General features: G+C 36.8%; 1 long non-coding RNA gene across 1 annotated transcript; it reads right to left on the bottom strand.

Annotated features, from left to right (window-relative positions):
* Positions 1–2,423: 2,423 nt before the first annotated feature.
* On the bottom strand, positions 2,424–11,112 carry LOC145541492 (uncharacterized). Its single transcript, XR_014079061.1, has 3 exons — positions 9,959–11,112; positions 3,202–3,285; positions 2,424–2,700 (listed from the first exon to the last, which is right to left on the bottom strand). It is a non-coding gene; the product is annotated as an uncharacterized LOC145541492 (long non-coding RNA).
* Between the last annotated feature and the right edge of the window lie 59 nt (positions 11,113–11,171).

The raw sequence follows: 11,171 nt of genomic DNA, 5'->3' as shown, positions 1-11,171 counted from the left end.
CTTGGTTCTGGGTCAGCACTGAAGAGACTGACTTTCACAAAGGAAAAAGAATCCAGGAGGTGCCCAAAGGGTATGATCAATCTAGAAGTTACAGATCTGTTGTCTTTGGGTGTAGTTATGAGAAACAATTACCACTAAAACACAAGAATAGTTATATCCCTCTCTTGCCACAAAAGAATATTTTTGTTCATTTATATATTATACATAATATAATTTTATATAATCTATTATCTTATACACTATTAACTAATATATAGTGTATTACATAATATAGTTATCAATATATAAGCTATATTATATATTGTAATACCGTATGTTACAATATTATATAAATTTTATAAATATTTAATTTTTATTATGTAACATACCTTCAATTACTTTTAAACCTGGCTGTATTAGCAAAGCTTAGGAGAACTAAATTACAGATCTAGAAAAGTGATTGTTTTTATTTTTAATTTTTTTCTTTTCCAGCTTTAAAAAATACATTTATTTATTTAATTTTACTCTTTTCCAGTTTTACTGAGGAGAGGCGGTGGTTGTTTTTAGTAAAGTTTACATCTAAGCACATCATTATTATTGGTTAGGGCAACATGATAGACTGAACAAAAAGTACAAACTTTCAATTAGTAGAGAATAAAAAGTATTATTATGTAAAAGTATTTAAGAAGGAGTGTGATATATAGAAGAGTATTGCTCCAACTGTCCTGGGAATTATAGATTTTTTTTCTGACTTTCTGTTTTTTTGGCCACACAGCTCAAAGGATTTCATTTCCCTGACCAGGAATTGAACTCAGTCCATGGCAGTGAAAGCACAGAATCCTGCTAGTCCACTAGGGAAATCCCCCAGAGGTCTTGGGAAAACACATTTTACAGTGTGTAGCTACCAGCTTATTCTTAAGATCTTGAATCAGCAATCCATTTTCAGGAACCATCAGTTACTGGAGGGTCTCTGGAGAATGTCAGTTTAGGATCTCCAATAGCTATAACTTTTCAGTTGCGTTAAGGTCTTTACATTTTTCTAGAGGATTGTCAGTGATATAGACAATAAGGTTTTGGAGTAAAGAACAGAATCCTGTGTAGCTAAAATTTACCCCATATTGCTGGATAAATAAGATGAAACATTCTATATAGGAAATTTGAGATCTAATAGTATTTTAACCATTGTGAGTGTTGTGGCTTTTCAACAGGCAAATGTTTTAACTTATCCAGAAAATAAATGTACTATTAATAGTATATATTCATAAATGATAGAGGGAACCAATTGTTAAAATTCCATCAGTGATCTCAAAGGATCTTTTAGGGCATGATCTTAGTGTTTGCCTTATTTTCACAATTTTTCCAGGTTAATTTGTGTTGTAATAGGGCATGAACTGGCTAAGTCCTTTGTTCCTGAAAGTGTTCACATAATGGTTTGATTCTGTGACCAATTTGTCCCTACTATGGTGGGCTGTTTCATGGACAATTCCACAAGTGTTCATTTGGGGTGTTATTGGGTGCTGTCAGATAGCCGTTATAGATTTGCTAGACTTTATCCTCATAGATTGGATACCTTAATCATCCCCAGTATTTTTTTTCAGAATTTGGGTGTTCAGATTTTATCCATCTATGATAAACTCTTTAAACTTCTACATTAATTTATGGCTTTTATTTTTGTTTTTGATGATTTAATGATGTCCTTGTATAATGACTTTAATCAGAGAAATCTGTTTAGCATGACAATCTATAAATGTATTTATATAGTATATGTAAAGTATTTCTATAGTTATTATAGAATAGTATACTCACTTTTGTAATATCTCTCCTGTGAGTGTCTAGCTTTATGACAGCAATTATTTTAGCATGAAGACATCAGATAATTGATGTATCTGTTATTGCATATCCTTTTGGTGATGGTTGCACAATCTGTGACTATACTAAAGCCACTGAATTGTACACTTCAAATGGGTAAGTTGTAAGGAATGTAAAATAAAGCTGTTAGAAAAAAAGGGAAGAATGAAAAGCATGACATTTATTTCACATAAAAGAGTAAATATGAAAAGTTGCTCAAATTCATTATCAGAAAAAGGCAGATCAAGACCACAGCAAGATACTCTTTTACACCAGTGATCAAAATTATCAAGTTCTAGAAAAAAAATATTGAGCTCTCCTATAAAATTGCTTGTGGCATTATGAATTAGAAACAGTACTTGGGAAAATAAGTTGTCATTGCCTTATAAAGTTAAATGTTCTCATTTCTTGTGACTCAGAAATTCCAGTAAGTATATACCAATAGAAAGAACTTTCTGATGAGATTAGTAGTGATCACATGCATGCTGAAATGTGTAAACGTTTGAAAGATCCAAATTACTCAATGACTTAATATTTTTCAAATGACCAATGCAAACTGATACAAAATCATGCATAAGTAAAAGATCCATTCAGAATTCAAGATACACTAATGTACTTTAATGTAACAGAATATTAAAAGTTCATCTGATTTCAGATTCCACATTGCAATGAATCTTTAAGAAACTATTGCTTGTAAAGTTTTGGTGTTACATAAAAGAAGAATATCCACAATTATTTGAAGAGGCTATAAAAACACTGTTCCTTCTTCCAACTACCTCTCTATGCCAGGCTGGATTTTCTTCCTGTTCTTCAACAAAACAACACAGTACAATAAATTAAAGGCAGAATACTTTCTGAGAACTCAGCTGTCTTCTGTTAAAACAAACAAAAATAAAACATAATGCTATACTTCTAATTATTTTCATAAAATCTTGTCATTAAAATGTATTATTTATACTAACACATAGTGGACTCATTTTTGTTTTTAAATGAATTTTAAAAGTAAATATTTTAAAATTTCTAACAAAACAAAACCAAAGCAATCAGCAGGAGAATATGCAGGTCAATGGCAAACATTTTCAAATGGTAGAGCTTCAAAGCAAAAGGTCTAGTAACCTTATTAAACTCTTCCATGTAGCTACCAAATGACACTATTCCAAACCAAAAGGTCTAATTACTTAGAACAAAGACCTAAGTGTAACAACCTTATACAAAAACTTTGTTAAACATCCCAGGCTAAAACAATAAACACAGCAATGAGAAGTCAATGAAAGTAGAGCTCAGGTGGTTACTGAAACTGACTCATCTGGGAGCTGACCTGACAAAGTTTGGACACAAGGGCTCAGTAAGAGCACCCATTGACCCAGAGCTTACCTGGAATAATGCAAAATCAGCTTTTAAAACAATCTTAGTGGAAATTCCAGAATTGCCAAGGGATAATGAGACTTCCATTGACATCTGAAATAAAAAGACAAAAGCTGAATTTATGCCTTACCATAGTAATGGAGAACTATGCTGGTCAGGCAGAATCTGAGCAAACCTAACTGCAGGACTCATAGGGTCTTTGGAAAGTGTGGCGTTCAGGGTAGGTGGGCTTTGAGGGGCATAGAAGGGTTGGCATGATCCTTAAAAGCTTGGTTACGCAAGTGACTATTGTTGATTGGTTGGTACTCTAAGGAATATTTTTTGGATTGAGTTTATCCCTGATTAGTTGACTTTTATAAGAAAGAGGTTAATGATGATCAGTTGGCTTACAAAAGCAGGTTCACTGAGATGAGTTGTGTTTATCAGCTGAATGTGTTCTCATTGTGACTTGGTTCTGTTTTTGTTTAGTCACTCAGTTGTGTCCCACTCTTTGCAACCCCGTGGTCTATAGCCTACCAGGCTCCTCTGTCCATGGGATTTCCCAGGCAAGAATACTGGAGTGGATTGCCATTTCCTTCTCCAGGGGAGCTTCCTGACCCAGGGAAGGAACCAACATCTCCTGCATTGGCAGGTGGATTCTTTACCACTGAGCCACCTGAGAAGTCTGACTTGGTTTTATAGCTGCAGAGAAATCGATCTTTTTCTAAATTTGTGAGAATTTCTCATTCTGATTTTCTTACAGAACCACAAGACAGTTATCAAATATATTTATTATAACATGTCTTTGTTCAAATTTCACTATTCCCTTAGAGCAAAAAAATTTTCAATTGAAGCATAGTTGATTTACTAGATGAGTTATAAGCTGGAATCAAGATAGGTGGGAGAAACATCAACAACCTCAGATGTTCAGATGATATCACTCTAATGGCAGAAAGCGAAGAGCAACTAAAGGACCTCTTGATGAGGGTGAAAGAGTAGAGCGCCAAAGAATTGATGCTTTCAAACTGTGGTGCTGGAGAAGACTCCTGAGAGTCCCTACTGATCCATGATCATGCATGCATTTAGTTGTTATGGCCCTTGAATCATCTTTATTCTGAAACAGTTCCTCTACTTTTCTTTGTTTCTCATGACCTTGTTATTTGAAGAACATAGGCCAGCTTTTTGTTTGACTTTGGTTTTTATAGAACACCCTTCAATATGGATTTTTCTGATTCTTTCCTAATGGATAGATTTAGTTTATAAATTATTGGTAGGCACATCACAGAAGTGATGCTGTTACCCCAGTGAATTACCTCATGGAACCTCAGTGATGCTAGTTTGTGCAAGTTTTGGTGATCTTCATAGTCGTCTCCACTGTAAAGTTACCATTTATCTCTTATTCGCTAAATATCTTATGAGGAGATACTTTGAGACTGTGCTCCTCCTTAGAATTTTGCTCAATGGTTTTAACATTACTGATAATTATTGCCTGAATCAATTAGCATGGTTGCAAAATGGCATTTCCTAACTCTGTCATTCTGTCTCATTCCTTTATTTATTTATATTTTTAGTATCAGTATAGGCTCATGATTCTTATTTTATTCAATGGTCTATGATTCCACTGTTCCAGATTTAGCCAGTGGGAGCCCTTCAAGCTGGCTCCTATGTCCTTTAAACATATTCCCAACATTTTTAAAGCACTTGTTACTTTCTGGCACAAAAAAAGATATTCCAGGCTCTTATACTTTCTCAACCCAGCCCTGGTATTAGTCATTTCTCTAACAATGTTTGGATCCTTTTAGTGAGACATTTTTTTCCCATTAAAATAGTTTGGATTTCACTACATATTAGTAAGTACATAGATAATTGCATAGTATTCTATAATATAGTTGGACCTAATCTATTTAACATGCCTTCGTTGGTTGTTTCTAATCTTTTTTCTTAAATCAAACAATCCTGAAATGAAATGTCTCCAAACTTTATGAATGAGCATATTTGTAGGATAATCATTTAGAAGTGGTATTTTTGCATCAAAGAATTTGTAATTTTGATAAATACCGCAAGTTGTCTTTCCTAGAGATTGTACCAATTAACATTTCTAACAGTATCATGAGGACCAAAAACGAAGCTTACAAATTTAGGTCAAAATTCTGTTTTATCCATAGTATACTTAGAGGACTTACAATTTTCGATTGTATTATTTTACTAGAATAGGCAGTTTAAGAAAAATTTCCTTAATCCAGTGATCAGGAAAAGTAGAACATTTAATCCTGCCCATGAGTAGCCCTGGTGATGAATTCAAACTGGATTAATTTTCTAAATTTGTGGTTATGTTCTTTCTCCACAAAGGCCTGAAGCATAACAATGAGTCACTATTCCTTTTGACTGCTCAAGACTGTCAGTTTCAATTATCTGTGTAGCTCTTGAGCTTCTAAAGACTTGTTTTCTCTCCATAAATATGTTTTGAGATATAGGCAAATGATTTCTGCCATATATGGAGGGGTCCTTTCAAAAGCAGATATTTGTATTTCAATTACAAATAATATTAATAGTTAAAAGCTGTCCTATAAAAGTTAGGGAATTCCCTGGTGGTCCAGTGGCTAAGACTCTGTGCTCCCAATACAGGGGGGCTGGGTTTGATCCCTGGTCAGGGAACTAGATCCCATGTGCCACAACTAAGACTCTATGCAGCCAAATAAATAAAAATAAATATAAAAAAAATAAAATAACAGTTAAAGAAAATTTGTGCCTGGAACACAGTAGGAATCTCAGACTTTGGTTCTGAAAAGAATAGTTTAGGGGCATATTAAAAATGCAGACTACTTGACTTGTCCAAGAACAACTGATTCAGTAGGTCTGAATCAGGTATTTGCAGTTTGAGAAGCTTTCCAGTTCATGATGCAATGATTTTGGAACCACATTTTGAGACAAGAAGTGAAAGTCACTCAGTCATGTCTGACTCTTTGTGACCCCATGGACTATATAGTCTATGGAATTCTCCAGGCCAGAATACTAGAGTGGGTAGCCATTTCCTTCTCCAGGGGATCTTCCCAACCCAGGAATTGAACCCAGATCTCCCGTATTGCAGGCGGATTCTTTACCAGCTGAGCCACAAAAGAAGCCCACATTTTGAGAAATATAGAATTAAACAACTGCTGATGAACTGTAGTCTCATACTTTTAATGTGGGCTAGAAAAACCACTTCAATGAAAAAGTGTTTTGTTGTTATTGGGAGAGCATTCATGGTTTTCTAACATATTTTAATTAAATCGGAGAAACCAATGTTTCTATGGCTAATATTTTCTGAATATTTATAGCGTGTACCCACTCATTGTTTAAGCATTTTTCATGTATTGATTTACATATACCTCATAAGCCTATGTGGAGAAGGAAATGGCAACCCACTCCAGTACTCTTGCCTGGAAACTCCCATGGACGGAGGAGCCTGGTAGGCTGCAGTCCATGGGGTAGCTAAGGGTCGGACATGACTGAGCGACCTCACTTTCACTTTTCACTTTCATGCATTGGAGAAGGAAATGGCAACCCACTCCAGTGTTCTTGCCTGGAGACTCCCAGGGACGGGGAAGCCTAGTGGGCTACCGTCTATGGGGTCACACAGAGTCAGACAAGACTGAAGCGACTTAGCAGCAGCAGCAGCAGCATAAGCCTAAGAGGCAAGTGCAATTACTCCCATTTTACAGAAAAGGAAACTGAGGCACAAGAGGTCGAGTGACTTGCCAGTCACATAGCTAAGAAGTTGTAGGGTCAGGATTTAAACCTTAGTAATCAGCCTCTCTCATACTATATTGCCCCTCTCTTTTCATTTGAACTTGAAGGAACTCAATTTTCTCATCTGAAAAGGAGTTGACTTGGTCCTAAATGGCAGGAGCCCTCTGCTCAGTTCAGTGGAAAGTGTGTGGTTACATGTACAGATAAAGCCCTTGGTCTATTAAAGGATTAAAACACTTCTTAGTTAATATAATTATATAACATTGTGTAGTAGGTCTGAATGCAAGGGTAGTAGATTTCATGATGGTCATGGGTTATGTTGTTAGCTATATATTTTTATTGTATAGGAATAATGGGATAAAATAATCTTAAAAAAATTTTTCCATCTATTAATTATTGAAAAGTCCATCATGGGATCTCTTAGTAACATAGGATTGAAAAAGCTAAAAAAGATCTCAAAGTCTGCCCTTCTTTAAATGAATCCAGCAAAATAGTTATCATGTTGGGTAATGTTTCAAACATCTCTCAGAACCCTTATTGTTGTTTAGTCGCTAAGTCATGTCCAACTCTTTGCAACCCCATGGAATGTAGCAAACCAGGCTCCTCTGTCCTCCATTATCTTCCAGAGTTTGCTCAAACTCATGTCCATTGAATCTATGATGCCATCCAACCATCTCATCCTCTGTCATCCCGTTCTCCTGCCTTCAATCTTTCCCAGTATCAGGGCCTTTTCCAATGAGTAGGCTCTTTGCATCAGGTGGCCAAAGTATTGGAACCATTATACTCCACAGTTTTTAAATGACAAAATTAAACTAACTCATATATTTCAGAAAAAATATGCAATTTTTCAATCAGTGTATTCATGTAATAGTGAAAGTGTTAGTTGCTCAGTCTTGTCCGACTCTTTGCGATCCCATGGATCCTGTGTCCACGGAATTCTTCAGAAAGGAATATTGGAGTGGGTTGACATTCACTTCTCCAGGGGATCTTCCCAACCCAGGGATTGAACCCAGGTCTCCTGGATTACAGGCAGATTCTTTACTGTCTGAGCCACCAGGGAAGCCTATTCATGTAATAAACACCAGTTAAATTCCTACTATGTGCCAGGATTTGTGCTAGGCATTAAAGTAAGGATATTTATCATTTACCGAACTTTGAGGATGGTGTTTTTCTTCTCGTTTTACTGATGAAGACAGGACAAGTTAAGCATTTTAGGGGCGGATCCTAAGTTGCAGAGTGAGAGAACAGTATTTCACTTCTCACCTATTTGATTCCAAAACTGGGCTCAGTGCATTAACTTCAATAATTTGAATTACAGATGGATATTTTATGTTACTAAATGATTACTAAAAGAGTTCTTTCAATAGTGAGCTTTCATAAGACTGTTACAATGTTCAAGAGTAAATCCACCATAAAAATCATATCCTACAGGGCAGAGCTCATTAAATGTTGATAAATGAATGTAGCTTAAACAGATTAATTTTGGGTTACACATGACTATATTAAAGTTCCCTAGTTTACTCTTTGAGCTTCACATTGTTTATTTGTAAACTCAGGAAAAGTACTTCATCTTAGAACCATTTTGAGAAATAAAGGAGATCATATATTAAAACATCTGGCACTCAGTAAGAAACAGTTTTTCGAAAAGCAATGTTATAATTCTGAAATATGTTTAGGTCATAAACTGGGATTCTAGTTGGACAGGTGGACAGATCTAAGAATTATTAGGGAAGATTCATTAGGACCACAGGGACAAGTGTGACAAAGGAGTCACTGATAGACATGACACAGGCTTGATTATTGCTGGAAAATATGTGATTAAATAAAGAATGGGGAAATTGGGCAGGAATATTGGATTGAAGGTGCAAGACTTTTATGTTCTGAGGAGAAACAGAGATACAGGATTTGGAGAGGCAGAGAAGATAGAAGTTAGTTGAATGAATAGATGAAAGAATGGATGAGTTAATACATGGACAAATTAATAAACTAGTTCAAAATATTCATTGGGTGTCAGGTAGTATAAAATTCAGTGCGAGCATGTTCATGGTGGTTGCTTCCGAATTCCTATAAAAGAGAAGCTTGAGTATAGCAATCTAGTTGGAAAGATGTCTGGAGAAGTGTCTATGTGGTGAATGAGATTTGTCTAGAGATCAGATTGAGAAAATACCAAAGAACAGGGAGGGGGCAATGCTTGAGATAATGGCTGGAACTAATGCCCTCAGGCTAACCTGCAACTCTTCCACTTCAGACATATGTAAGATACTTTAACAGGTTTAGATTCAAAGAGCTATCTTAGCATGGAGACATTTAATTCTCCATTGGGATAAAGTAGATAAGGGAAGGATTTCATTAAAAGGTATATTTTAGTTGACATTTATCACACTTGAAAAACTGACTTAATGTTCTAAACACAAAGAACAACATAGAGCTTCAAAGGCACAGAAAATTTACAGATTTTGGCAGATTGTTTAGAACCTGGCTGAAGTGGGGCTCAGGCTGGAGGTGAAGCAGTGACCCAATAATAGGCTTGCATGTTATGCCAAGAATTTTGAAATTCATCCTGTGATTGATGGGAACTGCTAAAGGATCTCGGATGTGAGAGTGACAATGATAAAATATTACAAAACATTTCAGGAAAAGCATGGTTGTACACATTTGAAAGAGGAGGAGCAAGATGACCACCCCAACCTCTTTTTTATACATGAGGAATTGGGGGAAAAAAAAGTACAAAGGCCCTATATACAAGGGATTGATATTCTAGTGGGGAGAAGCAGACAATAAAAAAAATAGATACACAATGAAATATCAGAGTGTGATAAGTGTTAGAAAGAAAAGAAAAGCAGAGTGAGGCCCACCAGCACTGGATGGAGGTACTGAATACTTGTCTCAATACAAAGTTAATGTTTTTTCCACTAATCTCACAGCCTTCATAAAAAATAACAGGATTTCAAGATCCTCTGTCTCTTTCCAACACAAGAGCTCCACAATACTGAAATCTCAATGCAATGCAGTGCAAACCTGTCCATATATTTCATTCATTGTGTAATAACTTCTTTACCTTAGGTATCTGTGTTTCGCCAAAATGCAGAAAATGAGCAAATTCCCCTCCAAATGTTTAAGGATTTGCTATCAGACTGCATCGAAAAGGTTTCTCCTCCATTATGTCTGAAGTGTCTCTACAGTTCATCCAGACACAGCTTTAAATCATTTCTTAAAATCTTTCATTTCCACAGCTTGGCTCACAAGGACTCGTGTGTCTCCTTCTCTCTTTTCCTTCATCTTTTTGTTTAAGAAACAGGTTCTGAGAGCTTGCTTTGGCAGACGCTTTGCTAGGTGCAGATAACACAGAGCAGGGCAAACCACAGCCCTGAATTCAGTACAACTGATAGTTGTACAGTTGGATAAGTAGAGGCTCAAGCCGGGTGCCTGCACCCATGAGGCCAGAGTGGAAAGACCGGTTGCTCTTGGGCCTTAGATGCCTACTTTAAAGTTGATACAATTTTGCGTGCAGCGGAAAGTGCTCAGAGGTCAATAAAATGGGTAAGGACTTTCATTAAGGGTATAAGTAGGTTCTCCAAGTATTAGTCAAGTCTCCAAGTGTTAAGGGTTAATCAAGTCCCACCCTTCAACACCTGAGGCCAATTAGAAGAATGTGGATCCTAAATCGACTGAATCACAATATCTAAGGCGGGAGGGCGTGGGGGGCAGAAGCAGGCAGTTGAATCATGAATATGCTCCGGGCCATTGTTATGTACACTTAGAACCGGAGAGCCTCTGGCTTCTCCAACCTCTTCTCACTTGGCTTTCACCTGAAGTCGGTACTATTAGCATCCATATTTTACATAGGAGTAAGTTGAGGCATAAAAAAGTTGATTAACTTGCCAAAGTAACGCGGAACTAGGGTTGGAATCTAGACCAATCTAAACGTTGCTCTTAAATATCACAGTACAGTTATCTCCTGTTGTTAAATGATTTGTTGCTAATACTTCAACAAATACTGGACTTGCAGTTTGAAGATCCACTAAATTTAGTCTGGTGAACTTGGGCGATCAGCTTACATTTTGTAATTTCAAGTCTCTAGAAGGTTAAATTTGGGCCCAACCTCCCTCCCCTCCACCCCCCGCAAGGTGACCTGAGGGGCAGGGCGGGACAACAGGCGGGGAAGGGAGGCGATCGATGATTTGGGCGCTCCGCCCCCTGTTGGATTGGCTCGAGCCTCTCCCGCTAGGCCTGTTTTACTCCCGCGCGCTCCGGGGCCCGCCCCCGCCGCC

This window comes from Giraffa tippelskirchi, chromosome 3 (assembly GCF_054371585.1).
Source record: "Giraffa tippelskirchi isolate mGirTip1 chromosome 3, T2T-mGirTip1v1.2.pri, whole genome shotgun sequence".
NCBI lineage: Eukaryota > Metazoa > Chordata > Mammalia > Artiodactyla > Giraffidae > Giraffa > Giraffa tippelskirchi.
The sequence above is the reverse complement of the archived record's forward strand: the minus strand, read 5'-3'. Positions and strand labels throughout refer to the sequence as shown.